The sequence below is a fragment of the Pseudophryne corroboree genome, chromosome 2 (assembly GCF_028390025.1).
Source record: "Pseudophryne corroboree isolate aPseCor3 chromosome 2, aPseCor3.hap2, whole genome shotgun sequence".
NCBI lineage: Eukaryota > Metazoa > Chordata > Amphibia > Anura > Myobatrachidae > Pseudophryne > Pseudophryne corroboree.
The window spans coordinates 978,067,860-978,087,617 of record NC_086445.1 but is presented as its reverse complement, the minus strand read 5'-3'; the positions used below and the strand labels follow the sequence as shown (position 1 = coordinate 978,087,617).

At 48.5% G+C, this 19,758-nt stretch overlaps 1 protein-coding gene across 3 annotated transcripts in view; it reads left to right on the top strand.

Annotated features, from left to right (window-relative positions):
• CYYR1 (cysteine and tyrosine rich 1) overlaps positions 1-19,758 on the top strand; it is a 341,901-nt gene that overhangs the window by 116,455 nt on the left and 205,688 nt on the right. For all 3 annotated transcript variants that reach the window (XM_063956387.1, XM_063956384.1, XM_063956385.1), the window contains exon 2: positions 703-840. The gene's annotated coding sequence lies outside the window, so the exon portion shown is untranslated. The remainder of the gene's footprint in view (positions 1-702; positions 841-19,758) is intronic.

Genomic DNA, 19,758 nt, shown 5'->3' with positions numbered 1-19,758 from the left:
TGCTGCTGAATTGCCTTCCCACCCTCCCTCCCTGTTTGGTAGAGGTTCTGGCACGGAGTGCCTTGGCTTTGAATTGTTAGTATGGTTTATCGTTGGCTATGTAGTTTGTCTTGTTAGTTGCAGTGATTTACAGTTTGGTGTGGTTTAGGTGCACTCACCTCCATTGACTTTTAAGGCCGCTAGACCACCCGTCAGGGGGCAGCGTCATCACCCATCAGGGTGGGTAGTCAGCGTGGAGGTCTGAGTCGGGCACCTATTACCTATCTTATGGTTTGTGTTAAATTAGGATCGTTTGGAATTTTAATGTTTGAGGTTATCGTCAGTTGAATATAGCCATTCTTTTTTCTGCCACCATATGCCGCTGAATCGGCATGTTAACTAAAATTTTCACTTACAGGTTTTCTAATGGTTAGGGTACAATAAATAGCTAACAATTTTCTGCCAAATTCAAGTCTCCGTGTCATTATTTCTTGGTATTAAAGGTAATGAATACTTTAATTTTGAATAAGGGGTCCACACATTATCATTAGGAGGTTTATTACCCTGTATTCTGCCCTCTGCACAATGGATCTAACGCTCAGTATTTACTCCTATTTCTACAGCGCACGTTTATTCCATTGCCCGTAGCTCCGGTTAGCGGCTCCAGCACAGCTGTATTCTACAGTAAACAACAAAGATTTCTTATTGTAATTGCTTTTACAGTAGTCCTGAAGTGAGAGCTGACTCCAGAGAGCTGAAGGGTGAAAATGTGAGCAGGGAGACAAACAGCCACAGCCGGGGATTACATGCAAAGATCTACAAGGATTTTTATTCTACAGTTACGGGAAACCAGTAGTTATGGTTAGTGACATGTTAACTTACATTTTTTTATCTCATTATATTGGCGACAGATAGTGGACAACAATTCAATATACTTTTTAATTCTGTTCTTTGTTATATATTATGTGTGTGTGTTTCTTCTTCTGTTGAAGGGAGAGATGTACCAAGTATTCTAGTGAGATAAAGGGGGTCATTCTGGCCCGATTGCACGCTGCAGTTTTTCGCAACGTAGCGAACGGGTCAGAACTGCGTATGCGCCGGCGCCGCAGTGTGCTGGTGCATGGCCGCCCGTCGCTGCGCTACGATCGCCTCTGCCTGATTGACAGGCAGAGGCGGTCGATGGGTGGGAGGGGGTGAAACGGCTGCGTTTGGCTGCCGTTTCGTGGGCGCGGTCCGGCCAACGCAGGCTTGGCCGGACCGTGCGGGGAGTGCCGCTAAAGCTGCGCTGGCCGGGAGCTACTCTTGAAGTGCAAAGGCATCACCGCTGTGCGATGCCTTTGCACTTCTGCGGGGGGGGGGGGGGCGGCACTGACATGCGGGGCGGACTAGCCCTGTGCTGGGCGTCCCCCCCGCATGTCTGAGTTCATGATCGTAGCTATGCTAAATTTAGCACAGCTGCGATCAACTCGGAATGACCCCCAAATTTAAAAGTTCCCATGGTATCATCCAGCCAACTTCCGTCATTTATCCAGTACAGAGTTCGAGATGACACTGATTGGTTGATTTGGACACTCTTTCTCTCTCCAAGGCTTGATACATCTCCCCTAAAGTGAGAAGTGTTTTGGTGCTCATATCTCTGCCTGACTATGACATTGCATAGTATGGATGTATGAACTTTGTGTCATATAGAGGTGAATTTCACATTGCAGGCTTCCTGCATGAGTAATAGAGTATTCGGGACAGAGGTACCAGGAGGTTCACAATGCAGCTGTTACCACAGGAATCGCAGCTCTTCCTATGTACATGCTGCACCCCCTGATGTACATGATGCTCTCTTCCGGAGTACCTCTCAGAGAAGCATTGGACTGGGATTTGGGGAGGTTGTGTGCTATAAGGGTGCTATAAGGTTAAGTTTACCCCTAAATGGCCTGGGATATCAGCTGTCTAGGTACGACCGCATCATTTAAGCCACTGCCCCCTTAGACTATGTCCCTCCCAATTCACCATTTCAGTACCTGTGTCTTATACCCCTCCCTATTTATGTTTCTGTCCCTGCACACCTGTGCTACTGCTTATTTTACCATCTGTGCCTCCACCTCCCTCCTCACTTGTTCCTCTGCCTCCTCTCCACCTGTATCTCTGACTTCTCCCTTTCTGTTCTTCCGCTTACCTCTTCACTTGTGTCTCCGCCACCTTCACTACCTGTTTGTCAGCCCCTCTTGCCACCTGTCTTGTGCCTCTGCCTCGTTCCCCACTTCTGTCATTGCCCCTTCACACACCTGTGTCTCTGCCTCCATCTCATCTGTATCTCTGCCCTCTTCCCAGCTGTGTCTCTTCCCCCTTCACCACCTGTGCGTCTGCCTCCCTTTCCTCCTGTGTATCTACCCCCCTCTCCACCAGTACCTTTGCCCCCTCTCCACCTGTATCTCTGCTTTCCTCCCCACATGTGTGTCTGCCTTCTCTCTATCTGTGCTTCCGTCTCCCTCTCCATCTCTATCTCTACCTTCCTATCCACCTATGTCTCTGCCTTCTTTTCATCAGCGCTTCTGCCTCCCTCTCCAAATACATCTCTGCCTCTCTCCCCACCTGTGTCCCTGTCCCCTCTCCACCTGTGTCTCTGCCTTCTCTCAGCCGACATTTGAGTAGGCAAACATCCAGAGTAGCCCCTTCCTGGTCCTATACCCAGCTGTCCCCCTTTTTTCTTCTACTCCTCCCATCCTCAGGCCCGCCTTTCCGTTCCCCCTATCCTGTCTGTATTGCCTCACTCGAAACTTCTCCCACCTCAGTCTGGAGCTGCTCTGTATGCAGAGACTAGGGCACAGAGACAGAGACAAATGCAGTGTGGAGAGGCAGTGTAGTGCTGTAGGGCGGGATGTACTAAGTGACATCGCCATTGATTGTCGTAATGCTAATCGCATATGTACTTACATACAGTATGCGATTAGGATTGCGAGCTCTTCCGATAACAGCTGTCCTTCACGATCTCCGGCTGGCCCTGGACTTCCAGGTTTATGATCCGGTAGTTATTCTGCGCATGCACAGAGATGATGGGGCGGCCACAGGATATGCTGGGTGGACACCAGCGGAAATAAGCCCAGAGGCTTCTATGGGGTGGTGCCAGCAAAAGGCATTCCCCTCCGCAGCGGTGCCCCGTTGGCCATCACTTAGTACGTTCGGAAAATGCAGTAAATGGGGGTTTCCGTTTAGTACATCCTGCCTGTAGTATGGGCAGGTAGGGCAGCTATGTATAATGTATTGTTGGGCGGTAGCTCGGGGAGGTGTAGTATGTGGTGATAGTGAAGTGATATAGTGCGGGATGTAGTGCAGTGATATAGTGCGAGGAGGTAGCATGTGGTGTGGAGTAGTAGGTCAGTTATACTGTACAGTGCAGTGATGAGGTGTGAGTAGATAAGAGTAATGTCCACACAGGAGAATTTTTCTGTGGCGCTAATCACACCCACTGTGCGGCACACAATAGGCCCTTCATAAATTTCAGCTACAGGCCCTTGTGGACCGTAATCTGGCACTGGCCCCTACAGTGGTAATCTGTACCCTTTCCCCTCCCTCCTCGCACCTCAGCATATCACCAATATAAAGGAGCAGCAGCTAACTGCTTTCAGGTACAAAGCTGCCTCTCCTCCATGTCAGTGGCCACATCTCACTCAAGTGTGGGGCTTCACAGCACAGGGCACTAACAATGCTGCATGACCTTAAATTCTGTCACTCCTTCAGTATTTTAGGCCTCCCCTAATCATTGGCACCTTAAGGTGATCACCTAGAATCACTTAATGGTAGCGCTGACCCAGAGCCACCATCCCATCCTGAGACCGCACATGTCACATGGAGCGCTTCACTGACACAATCACACAAGTACATAAGATCGCAACAATAAGGAGAACGAATTGACAGAATAGGAGAGGAGTGGGTTAAACCTCAGCTAGTCTGGGGCAGGACGGTAAGGCATTATGGGAGTTTTATTGTTTGCCAATAGGAATGAATGTTGGGGGTAGGTGGAATGGGTTCTTAAGCCTGAGAAAGGGGCTGGGGCAGCCTCTTCTGCTTTTGTCGTGGTGAGGGTGAGTGCTCTTCCCCCCTTTGTCTCCTTGCTGTGCTGCTTGCACATTGTGAAATATTAGGTTGCTGCTGCTGTGGCAGTGTGCTTTATACTGTGCCTCCTCTGTCTCCATTACCTGGGATTAACTTGCATACCCTCCAACATTTTACACAGAAAAATCGGTACAAATCCAAAAAAGGGGCGTGGCCGCGGGTAAGGGGGGCGTGGCTACGCCCCTTTTCCTATGCTTTCAATGGAAGTTTGGAGAGCCAAAAATCGGTACAGACCATAAAAAAAAAGGTACTGTACCTATTAAAAAGGTGCAGTTGGAGGGTATGAACTTGTGGCCTGCCATGCCCCGTCCCCGCCGCTTCTCTGGCCCCCCTGCCCGCTATATTGATGCAGCTCCTGCTCAGGAGCCGGCGTCCGGTGCCCCGGGCCTGAGCACTTTGCTTACAGCCGGGGCTGAGCCTGCTGGCGCTGCTGCGGGAGCCCGTCCACAGGCGCGTGCGGCGGCGCGTGCGTCCGCCCCTTCACCGGCTAGGCCGCGGGCGCCGGGGGGATCCCTCTGGCGCGGTGGCGGCTGGTGGGGGACAGGGTGGCGGCCGGTGGTGAACTGGATCTGGCAGCCGGCGGGGGGAGCCGGCCGGGGTGCCCGCTGGCGTGAATCCCCGCCGGCTGCTGCGGCGCGGGAACGCGTGCGCGCGCGTTCCCTGCACCCTCCACCGCTGAAAGTCACCGGCGGCTCCCCAGAGAATGAGGGGACTGCTTGTAGGGATGGGGCCATTGGCTCTTCCACTGGCCGTCCCTTAAGCCAGGCGATTTCCGTGTCGCGCGCGCCCGTGGGGCTGCTGGACTCCCTGGGCGCTCTCCTCGCTCTAGCAGGGGGGGCTCCCGGGGGCCTTTGGTGGTGTCGGTACGGGACCAGAGGGGGGGTGATGCCTGGAGGCGGGGGTCAGCGAGTTCTCCCGGTGGGGGGCGGGGGGGGGGCAGTGGGGGTCGGGGCAGCGCTGTGGCTCATGGTGCACCGCAGGAGAGAATGGGGGTTCTTAGGGCGGCTAGCGCCGGTCCCAGGCGGGGCCGGCCTGGGCGGCGTGAAGACGCGGTTGGAGCCATCCTCGTGGTTCCCGCTTCGGTCGACGTGGCCGTTCTCCCAGGTGCTTCTGGCCCCGCCATGGTGCAGTTTCTACAGGCATGTCGCAGTCTGGGCTCCGCCGCTGCGTTGCTGGGTAGCGCTACCCCATCGCCCGCAGGGGCGTTTGCTTTCATTCCCGCCGGGGGGGCTTCGGCTCCTGTGGCGGTTGTCCCTTCTTTTTCAGGTGCGGATCCGGATGGCGATCAGGACGAGGAGCCAGTCGTGGCCGACGTTTCGCCTTCCGTAGGCGGGCCTGCTGGTGAGTGAGACACCGATACAGTTGCTATGTCGCTGGGGTCCTCTTCTTCCTCGTACGGCAGTACATCAAGTAGATCTTCTTCCTCTTCTTCGTCGTGCCAGTCTGCGGTTAGTAGCACCGCAAAGGCTAGGAAGAGGGCTATCAAGTACGCGCGGCGTGAGGCGCGGCGCCAGGATAAACGGTCTCGGAAGAGTAGTGGTAGTTCCCGTCGGGAAAGGAGGAGGCGTAATTTGCCGGGCGTGGTTCGCTGCGAGTGCACAGCAGTCTTGCGAGGGTTGCGTGAGAGTTGCAGGAGGAAGATTAGACGGGGGAATACGTCAACCTTTTTACGTTAATGGAGAACACCAAGAGGGAAGGTAAGGAAGCGCTTGCGAAGGGCGGTATTGGAGCGGAGGCCTTCCGCTCGTATGACAACTGGTTGGTGGGTTTCTGTGTCTTCGCGGCGTGCTACTTAGAGGATCACCCTGATGAACACATGAACGTCATCAGGTATATCCACCTCGTGCATGACATGCAGCGTCAGTCTAAGGACGATTCGTGGCTGCATTATGACAAGCAATTTCGTCAGAATCAGGATTGCCTGCACATCATTGACTTCGGATGCAAAGATGTGGAGGTATGGCTTCGGGTCACGCGAGCGCAGGATATGAAGATGGTGACTAAGGGGGCGGCTGTTGCGCAGGCTGCGGCGGCGAGTCAGTTTCGGCCGGCGGTTGAGGCTCCGCCGCGCCGCCCTTGGACCATGGCCCGTTCTCCGCAGCAGGCGCCGGCGAAGGGGAAGTGTTTCGCGTTCAACAATTCCACGTGCCCCCTCGGGCAACGGTGTCGTTTTCGCCACCTTTGCTTACGATGTAACGGATTCCACCCTGCTTCCAATTGCTTCCGCGGGGGGCGACCGGGTGCCAGGGCGGCCGCGGGCCCAGCCGGAAAAACAGCTGGGGGGCTTGCCGCTAGTTAGGGCGCCGACCCCGGTTCGTTTGGGGGCCATGCTAAAATGGTCGGGGTGGTACCCAAACACAGACGACGCAAAATTTCTGCGGGAGGGTTTTGCGTCAGGTTTTCATTTACCAGTGGTGGGGGGAGGTTTTGGTTCGGGCCGCCAGGAACCTGCAGTCTGCTCGGGATTTCCCCGACGTGCTTCGGGAAAAGGTTGAGCAGGAGGTTCGCCTGGGGAGAATGGCGGGCCCCTTTGCGCTGCCGCCTGTCGAGGATTTGATTATTTCCCCGGTGGGGGTCGTGCCCAAAAAGGCTCCGGGTAAGTTCCGGCTCATTCAACATTTGTCTTATCCATCTGGGTCCTCGGTGAACGGTGCAATTTCGCCGGAATATTGTTCGGTGGTGTATCAGTCCTTTGAGGATGCTTTGGACATGGTTCGGGGCTGTGGACCCGGGGCCCTCATGGCTAAACTGGATATTGAATCGGCTTCTCGCTTGCTCCCCTTTGCACCTGGAGTCGTTTCGATTCTGAGTTGATCGCAGCAGGATTTTTGTTAGCAGTTGGGCAAAACCATGTGCACTGCAGGGGAGGCAGATATAACATGTGCAGAGAGAGTTAGATTTGGGTGGGTTATTTTGTTTCTGTGCAGGGTAAATACAATTTAGATTGTAGATTGAACACACCACACCCAGATCTAAATTGCAGTGTAAAAATAAAGCAGCCAGTATTTACCCTGCACAGAAACAAAATAACCCACCCAAATCTAACTCTCTCTGCACATATTATATCTGCCTCCCCTGCAGTGCACATGGCCTGTAGGAGAGCATTGTAATTTGCTCTGATGTCCAGGATGGTGATTGGAAGAACAGGTTCCTGAAACGACCATGTCCCCTGGAACTGCGTCCCTTGGGACTAGAGATGAGCGCCGGAAATTTTTCGGGTTTTGTGTTTTGGTTTTGGGTTCGGTTCCGCGGCCGTGTTTTGGGTTCGACCGCGTTTTGGCAAAACCTCACCGAATTTTTTTTGTCGGATTCGGGTGTGTTTTGGATTCGGGTGTTTTTTTCAAAAAACCCTAAAAAACAGCCTAAATCATAGAATTTGGGGGTCATTTTGATCCCAAAGTATTATTAACCCCAAAAACCATAATTTCCACTCATTTTCAGTCTATTCTGAATACCTCACACCTCACAATATTATTTTTAGTCCTAAAATTTGCACCGAGGTCGCTGTGTGAGTAAGATAAGCGACCCTAGTGGCCGACACAAACACCGGGCCCATCTAGGAGTGGCACTGCAGTGTCACGCAGGATGGCCCTTCCAAAAAACACTCCCCAAACAGCACATGACGCAAAGAAAAAAAGAGGCGCAATGAGGTAGCTGTGTGAGTAAGATAAGCGACCCTAGTGGCCGACACAAACACCGGGCCCATCTAGGAGTGGCACTGCAGTGTCACGCAGGATGTCCCTTCCAAAAAACCCTCCCCAAACAGCACATGACGCAAAGAAAAAAAGAGGCGCAATGAGGTAGCTGACTGTGTGAGTAAGATAAGCGACCCTAGTGGCCGACACAAACACCGGGCCCATCTAGGAGTGGCACTGCAGTGTCACGCAGGATGTCCCTTCCAAAAAACCCTCCCCAAACAGCACATGACTCAAAGAAAAAAAGAGGCGCAATGAGGTAGCTGACTGTGTGAGTAAGATAAGCGACCCTAGTGGCCGACACAAACACCGGGCCCATCTAGGAGTGGCACTGCAGTGTCACGCAGGATGGCCCTTCCAAAAAACCCTCCCCAAACAGCACATGACGCAAAGAAAAATAAAAGAAAAAAGAGGTGCAAGATGGAATTGTCCTTGGGCCCTCCCACCCACCCTTATGTTGTATAAACAAAACAGGACATGCACACTTTAACCAACCCATCATTTCAGTGACAGGGTCTGCCAAACGACTGTGACTGATATGACGGGTTGGTTTGGACCCCCCCCAAAAAAGAAGCAATTAATCTCTCCTTGCACAAACTGGCTCTACAGAGGCAAGATGTCCACCTCATCATCATCCTCCGATATATCACCGTGTACATCCCCCTCCTCACAGATTATCAATTCGTCCCCACTGGAATCCACCATCTCAGCTCCCTGTGTACTTTGTGGAGGCAATTGCTGCTGGTCAATGTCTCCACGGAGGAATTGATTATAATTCATTTTAATGAACATCATCTTCTCCACATTTTCTGGATGTAACCTCGTACGCCGATTGCTGACAAGGTGAGCGGCGGCACTAAACACTCTTTCGGAGTACACACTTGTGGGAGGGCAACTTAGGTAGAATAAAGCCAGTTTGTGCAAGGGCCTCCAAATTGCCTCTTTTTCCTGCCAGTATAAGTACGGACTGTGTGACGTGCCTACTTGGATGCGGTCACTCATATAATCCTCCACCATTCTTTCAATGTTGAGAGAATCATATGCAGTGACAGTAGACGACATGTCCGTAATCGTTGTCAGGTCCTTCAGTCCGGACCAGATGTCAGCATCAGCAGTCGCTCCAGACTGCCCTGCATCACCGCCAGCGGGTGGGCTCGGAATTCTGAGCCTTTTCCTCGCACCCCCAGTTGCGGGAGAATGTGAAGGAGGAGATGTTGACAGGTCGCGTTCCGCTTGACTTGACAATTTTCTCACCAGCAGGTCTTTCAACCCCAGCAGACTTGTGTCTGCCGGAAAGAGAGATCCAAGGTAGGCTTTAAATCTAGGATCGAGCACGGTGGCCAAAATGTAGTGCTCTGATTTCAACAGATTGACCACCCGTGAATCCTTGTTAAGCGAATTAAGGGCTCCATCCACAAGTCCCACATGCCTAGCGGAATCGCTCCGTGTTAGCTCCTCCTTCAATGTCTCCAGCTTCTTCTGCAAAAGCCTGATGAGGGGAATGACCTGACTCAGGCTGGCAGTGTCTGAACTGACTTCACGTGTGGCAAGTTCAAAGGGCATCAGAACCTTGCACAACGTTGAAATCATTCTCCACTGCGCTTGAGACAGGTGCATTCCACCTCCTATATCGTGCTCAATTGTATAGGCTTGAATGGCCTTTTGCTGCTCCTCCAACCTCTGAAGCATATAGAGGGTTGAATTCCACCTCGTTACCACTTCTTGCTTCAGATGATGGCAGGGCAGGTTCAGTAGTTTTTGGTGGTGCTCCAGTCTTCTGTACGTGGTGCCTGTACGCCGAAAGTGTCCCGCAATTCTTCTGGCCACCGACAGCATCTCTTGCACGCCCCTGTCGTTTTTTTTAAAATTCTGCACCACCAAATTCAAGGTATGTGCAAAACATGGGACGTGCTGGAATTTGCCCATATTTAATGCACACACAATATTGCTGGGGTTGTCCGATGCCACAAATCCACAGGAGAGTCCAATAGGGGTAAGCCATTCCGCGATGATCTTCCTCAGTTGCCGTAAGAGGTTTTCAGCTGTGTGCGTATTCTGGAAAGCGGTGATACAAAGCGTAGCCTGCCTAGGAAAGAGTTGGCGTTTGCGAGATGCTGCTACTGGTGCCGCCGCTGCTGTTCATGCGGCGGGAGTCCATACATCTACCCAGTGGGCTGTCACAGTCATATAGTCCTGACCCTGCCCTGCTCCACTTGTCCACATGTCCGTGGTTAAGTGGACATTGGGTACAACTGCATTTTTTAGGACACTGGTGAGTCTTTTTCTGACGTCCGTGTACATTCTCGGTATCGCCTGCCTAGAGAAGTGGAACCTAGATGGTATTTGGTAACGGGGGCACACTGCCTCAATAAATTGTCTAGTTCCCTGTGAACTAACGGCGGATACCGGACGCACGTCTAACACCAACATAGTTGTCAAGGCCTCAGTTATCCGCTTTGCAGCAGGATGACTGCTGTGATATTTCATCTTCCTCGCAAAGGACTGTTGAACAGTCAATTGCTTACTGGAAGTAGTACAAGTGGGCTTACGACTTCCCCTCTGGGATGACCATCGACTCCCAGCAGCAACAACAGCAGCGCCAGCAGCAGTAGGCGTTACACGCAAGGATGCATCGGAGGAATCCCAGGCAGGAGAGGAATCATCAGAATTGCCAGTGACATGGCCTGCAGGACTATTGGCATTCCTGGGGAAGGAGGAAATTGACACTGAGGGAGTTGGTGGGGTGGTTTGTGTGAGCTTGGTTACAAGAGGAAGGGATTTACTGGTCAGTGGACTGCTTCCGCTGTCGGCCAAAGTTTTTGAACTTGTCACTGACTTATTATGAATGCGCTGCAGGTGACGTATAAGGGAGGATGTTCCGAGGTGGTTAACGTCCTTACCCCTACTTATTACAGCTTGACAAAGGGAACACACGGCTTGACAAATGTTGTCCGCATTTCTGGTGAAATACTTCCACACCGAAGAGCTGATTTTTTTGGTATTTTCACCAGGCATGTCAACGGCCATATTCCTCCCACGGACAACAGGTGTCTCCCCGGGTGCCTGACTTAAACAAACCACCTCACCATCAGAATCCTCCTGGTCAATTTCCTCCCCAGCGCCAGCAACACCCATATCCTCCTCATCCTGGTGTACTTCAACACTGACATCTTCAATCTGACTATCAGGAACTGGACTGCGGGTGCTCCTTCCAGCACTTGCAGGGGGCGTGCAAATGGTGGAAGGCGCATGCTCTTCACGTCCAGTGTTGGGAAGGTCAGGCATCGCAACCAACACAATTGGACTCTCCTTGTGGATTTGGGATTTCGAAGAACGCACAGTTCTTTGCTGTGCTTTTTCCAGCTTGAGTCTTTTCATTTTTCTAGCGAGAGGCTGAGTGCTTCCATCCTCATGTGAAGCTGAACCACTAGCCATGAACATAGGCCAGGGCCTCAGCCGTTCCTTGCCACTCCGTGTGGTAAATGGCATATTGGCAAGTTTACGCTTCTCCGACGACAATTTTATTTTAGGTTTTGGAGTCCTTTTTTTACTGATATTTGGTGTTTTGGATTTGACATGCTCTGTACTATGACATTGGGCATCGGCCTTGGCAGACGACGTTGCTGGCATTTCATCGTCTCGGCCATGACTAGTGGCAGCAGCTTCAGCACGAGGTGGAAGTGGATCTTGATCTTTCCCTAATTTTGGAACCTCAACATTTTTGTTCTCCATATTTTAATAGGCACAACTAAAAGGCACCTCAGGTAAACAATGGAGATGGATGGATACTAGTATACAATTATGGATGGACTGCCGAGTGCCGACACAGAGGTAGCTACAGCCGTGGACTACCGTACTGTACTGTGTCTGCTGCTAATATAGACTGGTTGATAAAGAGATGTAGTATGTATGTATAAAGAAGAAAGAAAAAAAAACCACGGGTAGGTGGTATACAATTATGGACGGACTGCCGAGTGCCGACACAGAGGTAGCTACAGCCATGGACTACCGTACTGCGTCTGCTGCTAATATAGACTGGTTGATAAAGAGATGTAGTATGTATGTATAAAGAAGAAAGAAAAAAAAACCACGGGTAGGTGGTATACAATTATGGACGGACTGCCGAGTGCCGACACAGAGGTAGCTACAGCCGTGGACTACCGTACTGTGTCTGCTGCTAATATAGACTGGTTGATAATGAGATGTAGTATGTATGTATAAAGAAGAAAGAAAAAAAAACCACGGGTAGGTGGTATACAATTATGGACGGACTGCCGAGTGCCGACGCAGAGGTAGCTACAGCCGTGGACTACCGTACTGTACTGTGTCTGCTGCTAATATAGACTGGTTGATAATGAGATGTAGTATGTATGTATAAAGAAGAAAGAAAGAAAAACCACGGGTAGGTGGTATACAATTATGGACGGACTGCCGAGTGCCGACACAGAGGTAGCTACAGCCGTGGACTACCGTACTGTGTCTGCTGCTAATATAGACTGGTTGATAAAGAGATGTAGTATGTATGTATAAAGAAGAAAGAAAAAAAAACCACGGGTAGGTGGTATACAATTATGGACGGACTGCCGAGTGCCGACACAGAGGTAGCTACAGCCGTGGACTACCGTACTGTACTGTGTCTGCTGCTAATATAGACTGGTTGATAATGAGATGTAGTATGTATGTATAAAGAAGAAAGAAAAAAAAACCACGGGTAGGTGGTATACAATTATGGACGGACTGCCGAGTGCCGACACAGAGGTAGCTACAGCCGTGGACTACCGTACTGTGTGTGCTGCTAATATAGACTGGTTGATAAAGAGATGTAGTATGTATGTATAAAGAAGAAAGAAAAAAAAAACCACGGGTAGGTGGTATACAATTATGGATGGACTGCCGAGTGCCGACACAGAGGTAGCTACAGCCGTGGACTACCGTACTGTACTGTGTCTGCTGCTAATATAGACTGGTTGATAATGAGATGTAGTATGTATGTATAAAGAAGAAAGAAAAAAAAACCACGGGTAGGTGGTATACAATTATGGACGGACTGCCGAGTGCCGACACAGAGGTAGCTACAGCCGTGGACTACCGTACTGTACTGTGTCTGCTGCTAATATAGACTGGATGATAATGAGATGTAGTATGTATAAAGAAGAAAGAAAAAAAAAACCACGGGTAGGTGGTATACAATTATGGATGGACTGCCGAGTGCCGACACAGAGGTAGCTACAGCCGTGGACTACCGTACTGTACTGTGTCTGCTGCTAATATAGACTGGATGATAATGAGATGTAGTATGTATAAAGAAGAAAGAAAAAAAAACCACGGGTAGGTGGTATACAATTATGGATGGACTGCCGAGTGCCGACACAGAGGTAGCTACAGCCGTGGACTACCGTACTGTACTGTGTCTGCTGCTAATATAGACTGGATGATAATGAGATGTAGTATGTATAAAGATGAAAGAAAAAAAAACCACGGGTAGGTGGTATACAATTATGGATGGACTGCCGAGTGCCGACACAGAGGTAGCTACAGCCGTGGACTACCGTACTGTACTGTGTCTGCTGCTAATATAGACTGGATGATAATGAGATGTAGTATGTATAAAGAAGAAGGAAAAAAAAACCACGGGTAGGTGGTATACAATTATGGACGGACTGCCGAGTGCCGACACAGAGGTAGCTACAGCCGTGGACTACCGTACTGTACTGTGTCTGCTGCTAATATAGACTGGTTGATAATGAGATGTAGTATGTATAAAGAAGAAAGAAAAAAAAACCACGGGTAGGTGGTATACAATTATGGATGGACTGCCGAGTGCCGACACAGAGGTAGCTACAGCTGTGGACTACCGTACTGTACTGTGTCTGCTGCTAATATAGACTGGATGATAATGAGATGTAGTATGTATAAAGAAAAAAAAAACCACGGGTAGGTGGTATACAATTATGGATGGACTGCCGAGTGCCGACACAGAGGTAGCTACAGCCGTGGACTACCGTACTGTACTGTGTCTGCTGCTAATATAGACTGGATGATAATAAGATGTAGTATGTATAAAGAAGAAAGAAAAAAAAAACCACGGGTAGGTGGTATACAATTATGGATGGACTGCCGAGTGCCGACACAGAGGTAGCTACAGCCGTGAACTACCGTACTGTGTCTGCTGCGACTGGATGATAAATAATGATATAAAAAATATATATATATCACTACTGCAGCCGGACAGGTATATATTATATAATGACGGACCTGCTGGACACTGTCTGTCAGCAGAATGAGTTTTTTATAGAATAAAAAAACACCACACAAGTCACACGACGAGTGTTTAACTTTTTCAGGCAATCACAATATAGTATACTATACTGGTGGTCAGTGTGGTCAGGTTACTGGTCAGTCACACTGGCAGTGGCACTCCTGCAGCAAAAGTGTGCACTGTTTAATTTTAATAATATGTACTCCAGGCTCCTGCTATAACCTATAACTGCTCCCCAGTCTCCCCCACAATTAAGCTCTGTGAGCACAGTCAGATATTATACATAGATGATGCAGCACACTGGGCTGAGCACAGATATGGTATGTGACTGAGTCACTGTGTATCGTTTTTTTCAGGCAGAGAACGGATTATATTAAATAAAACTGCACTGGTGGTCACTGGTCAGTGGTCAGTCACTAGTAAACTCTGCACTCTCTAGTACTCCTAAGCTCCAGTAAATCAAGTGTCTCTGTCTCAATCTCACTCTCTCTCTTCTAATCTAAATGGAGATGTCAAAGTCAGAAAAATATCTCTATACACACTGCCATATTTGCACCTCACACTGGTCCGCGCTGCGCATGCGTGCGCTCTCCCGTGAAGGCGCATACCCGCTGTTGCGTGCACCCGCTGGTGCACGGTATGCGTATTTACGGTAAAGTTTGTGTAGTCGTAGCGTGCGACTCAATCGTTACATATTTTCACTAATAATGTATTTTGTAGATCATGGTCCCTTTGATAGATTCTGAAAGTTTGGTTAATATAGAATGTTTATGAACAGAGGAATCCCTCTTTGTTTGATACGAAGGGTCAGATAGGAGTAATACAGTGGTGTTTAGTATCCATCGGAAGAATATTTAATTAGAAATATTCCGGTGTTGGTTTGAAACAGATCAATCGCTCGTGCGAATAGTTATGGACATAAGAAGTTTATGAACATTTACTTTATTTGCACTTTATTACCCATGCGGCGGGAAACCCAGTTTCCCTCCCACCTGAGCAGTTGGAAATAGTCACAGCCCACCTGTATGAATCAACCTATGACCTTTTGTTATAATGCGAAGCCGAATTCCTGTGTCCAATGAACAATGAGATTGTAGGGACCATTGAATTGTATTGTGTGTGGGGCATAAATAGCGGGCCGACCATATCCAACTTCACTCTCTTCAACGGTTCTCATTGCTGATAATCGGGAGCTGGATATCGAGGCGCATGCGATCGTTCCCCTTGTGCGTAAGTTCTCTCCGTAATCATATTGTCTTACTGTGAGCCATTTCTCTCTCTCCCTCTCTTCTCTTTCTCTCGTATTTTTCCTTGATTAGACTTAAATTGTATTGTATTGTATTTCCTGTGTAGTTATCTGGTTAGTTGGTTTATGTTATATTGTAGTGTATGCTTTGTACTGTGATTCCTTTTGCAAGTATAATAGTCATAATACACATAATAGGTTTCGGACCCTAAGCCCAGGTATCTGTGTATTCTTTATAGTATTAAGTACTCCCTGAGCATCGGTGACACTCAAGCAGCTTTGTAGTTAATCAGGTTACACAAGGTTGCACTTACACTTTGTCTCTACATTAAGGTTTGCTGTGTATTTCATTGCTAAAGGTATAGATATAAAGGTTTAACGTTGTGAGCGTCTGCATCGCTGGTGATCTCCTCGTGGTCCCGAGCGCTGCTACGCTATAGCGAATTATTACGATAAGTCAACAGCCAATAGTCTGCCTGCCTGCGATCACTTGGCCGTGAGTGAACGTGACGCCTGAGCGTCTCGTTCACGGCTAAGCGATCGATACGCAACTTGCGTACCCTTACGGTACTTCTTACGTAGATAGCGTACGTTGTTCTTAGACCTCATAAAGGGTTATATACACGATAAATATTTAGCTTTATCAATTGGCGGCTCGTCCTGTCCTTCACATATCTGCACTAGGTAGATCAGCAGACATTATCCCTCAGCAAAGGGCGGGAGGTTGTCTCGTAGTGCTGACGGGATAAGCGTCTGCTTCGCTTAGATAAAAGAGTGCTGAAGGAATCCGGGAACCGGAGGTAAGAACAAAACGCTAGTGTCTTTTAAAACTGTTTATTCTTCTGTCTTGCGTACATACGCACGCACACATATATATCTGCATTTCCGTTTCATTTTCGTATATCATTCTCCTGTCTGCCAGTTCTATAGTTGATAAAAAAAGTGCCAAAAGAGATTTGCTGTTATTTCATAGTTTAAGAGTAAAGGTAATATAGTTAAAAGATAGACAAACACACAGTTTTGCCTGGGAGATAAGGCGAAGTCAGTGTGTTGTGTGGTAGATGACCAGGGATCATCTACATTGATAAAAATATAAATTGTGTTACGGTGGATCTTTGCTTTGCGTACACGTGTCCCTAACAAAAGACTTGTGTACGCAATCCAAAGGCAGACGCACGCAGCGTACATTACGCAACGGAGCGTCCGGTTACGCCCACGTAGCTCAAGTCACGATAAGTTGATTTTTAACGCAACGCGATAAGTAACGCAAAGCGGTAAATAGCGCCACAGGCGATAAATAACGCAAGTCTATTTTTGGAAATCCAAAATTTAAATTAACAGATCCTGCTCCTAATTGGTAACACAGCTGGGCTAAAGAAAAAATTTCTGCGCAGAAATAGAAATAGAAGCAAAAGTGTACATGTGATGAGTGAGTGTTTTTGTATTACATAAGTTTATATAACTTAAAGGTTGAACCACAAGAAAAGTCGAGTACTCGTGAGGTACACGCGTGTAAGTGACGTGCACGGTGGCTAGGGAGGCATCCTTGGTTAAACATAATATTTGAGCATTAGAGTATAGCGGACCAGTATAGAACAAGACCAGGAGGTCAGACCAGGAGGTCGTACAGAACAAGACCAGGAGGTCATAGTAGACCAGCAGGTCCAGGTACAGTAAACAGGGAAGTCCGCTATACAGTTCAGAGGCACAACACCAAGAGAAGGGTTGGTGCAAGACCCATATAGGCCGTACAAGCTCTGGCTGAAGGAATTCGCAGTCGTAAGTTTCAATTCCATTGGTCTTTCCGTACACAAGCTTAGTTGTTTGTGTACTGAACGACTGGACCGCACGTAATTGTGTACAGTAGTTAGTAATCTGACCTAATACCATTAGAGTAAAGGGGTCACAAACGCTATTTGTACATTCTGACGTGATTTGTGTAATTTTTTATTTTTCAAGAAGGGAAGTTCGCTGGTCACTCAGGAACTATCTGACAAACCTCACCTTTACTGGAAAGAGTAAGTGTTCTGCGGATAACCCTCGCATGTTCCAGTAAACAACGGTTTTTATAGGTGCCCTGGGTCGAGTGCGCCAGCACCATATCGGTGTGATCAGGTCGCATTGGTCGGCGTGGGCGAGTGAGTGGGGTACTCGGTAAACCGCCACCGTCAGCCTATTGTGAACAATCTGGTTTTCTGTAAGGGTTCGCTGAAGACCTTGATATAGAGATCAGAGGTAGAGCAAGCAACGCCTGCAGAGTTATGGGGGCCAGTTGTTCAGGTAGGGGGCGATCAACCTCGGTTCGGGTTGATTCAGTGGTCCGACCAATTGGGTCGGCCAGGTATATCATGTGTGAGAAATATGGAAGTCACACAGAGGTTTTATGTGATGAATGGGAGAGAATGACGGTACAAGACCGGGAGAAATTCACAAGAATAGGTAGCTTCAGCCCAGAGGTGTTACAAAATTTAAGGAGGAGGATATGTCTCATAAAATCAACAAAGAGACGAGTTCAGCATTATGATTATTTACAGTTGTGGCAACAGGAAGGTGAGATACAGAGAGGTTTGGCTCAGGCGGCGGGATCTGGCTCTAACAGAAAACTGATTGCCACGGCCCCGCCGCCACCATATATATCAGGAGAGAAGTTGATTACGGAGAAAGACGCACTAAGGTGTAACACAAAATCACTTAGTAACTGTGTAAATGTTAATGATAATGTTAACCCATTAACCCATGCAAGTATTAACCCGTGCAAGTTGTACCCTGTTTTGAACTTTCCTCAGGAGTGTGATCAAGAGGACGAAGCGACAACGATTTCAGCGCTCTCTCTAGCAGCCACCATAGCAGAGACCACAGTAGGCACAGCAACACCCACGAGATTAGTAAAGGCCCCTAGCGGAGGGATAGGTGAGGTCGTATCAACTGGTAAGTACGGCACCATGCATTATGCTGAGACTATTTCACCACAAGCTGTAGAATCTACACAGAATGAGGTTGTTAGAATTACTCCTGTTAGGGTAATAGCAGTTCCCAATGGGAAAACAGATGTATCAGGAGCCACTCCCATAAGGAACATTGCCATGTACAGCCCATTTTCCCGAATGGAATTAAGGACCATAGTGTCTGAATTCCCTGACCCTAGAAAAGATTTAGTTGCCAGCCAAAAATACATCACAGACTTAGGAAACACTTTAGAGCCCAATAATAAAGATTGGCAGATATTGCTAAAAGCTTGTTTACCCTCCAATGTCGACTCAGCTCAATTTTTAGCTGATTGTGGACTAGATCTGGATGTACCTCTTACAGATGTGTACAACAAAGATAACGTAAGAAGGATAAACTTACAGTTAAAGGAGCATTTCCCAGCAGTTGTTAAATGGAACAAAATATTTTCCATTAAACAAAAAGAGTCAGAAACAGCTGCAGAATATTTTCACCGGGCACTATTAGAAATGGCAAAGTACACTGGTATAGAGGACATTAGGACAAATCCAAACCATCGAGAAGTAGCAGTATCTGTACTAATGGATGGTTTGAAGGAAACATTAAAGGCAAGGGTACAGACCACGCAACCATGTTGGCGAGGTCTGTCGGTGTCCACTTTGAGAGAGGCTGCTATTGATCACGACCGAAACATCACCAGGCACAGGGAGTCGCAGAGTGATAAGCTAATGTCAGTAAGTATACAGGCTCTGACCACAAAGCAGCCTGCGTATGTACCATCCAACCCTGTGGGTAAGTCAACTATGATAACATGTTATTCTTGTCAAAGACAGGGACACTATGCACGAGACTGTAGAGCGAAAAATTCGCAAAGATCATACCAACCCCCTAGACAACGACACGACACACGACATTGGGAGCAAGGTCCGCAGAAACGGAGTTATGAGCCACATACAGGGGAAACAAAAAGATATCCCCCAAACAGAGACTGGCATGCCTCTGGTAGTTCCCAACTATCTCCCTCACAAATAGTTGCTGCCAGCGGGATTCAGGGAGGTCACCATACCCAATAGGGGTGTGGCCATACCTGTAATCTGCAGCCAGTGAAATTGATTGCCAACCTTGAAAGTGAACCCGAGGTCGCAATTAATGTAGCTGGTAAAACTTTGAACTTTCTTGTAGACACAGGGGCGGCCAAGTCAGTGATAAATTCGACAGTGGGCATGAGGACCACTGGTAGGACAATTCCAGCCATGGGAGTAACAGGAGTAGTCCAGCACTACCCTGTTAGCAAACCAGCCGAGATTACAATAGGGCCTTTGCATACCAAGCATTCCTTTTTGCTGGCTGCATCGGCACCAACCAATCTCCTGGGAAGAGACTTACTGTGTAAAATGGGGTGCGTCATTTATTGTACTCCTGAAGGTGTATTCTTGGACATACCTGAGAGACACGCTCAGGAAGTGCGAGACATGTTAGACTCCCCATCAAAATTAATGTCACATGCCATTATGACAAATAGGAAT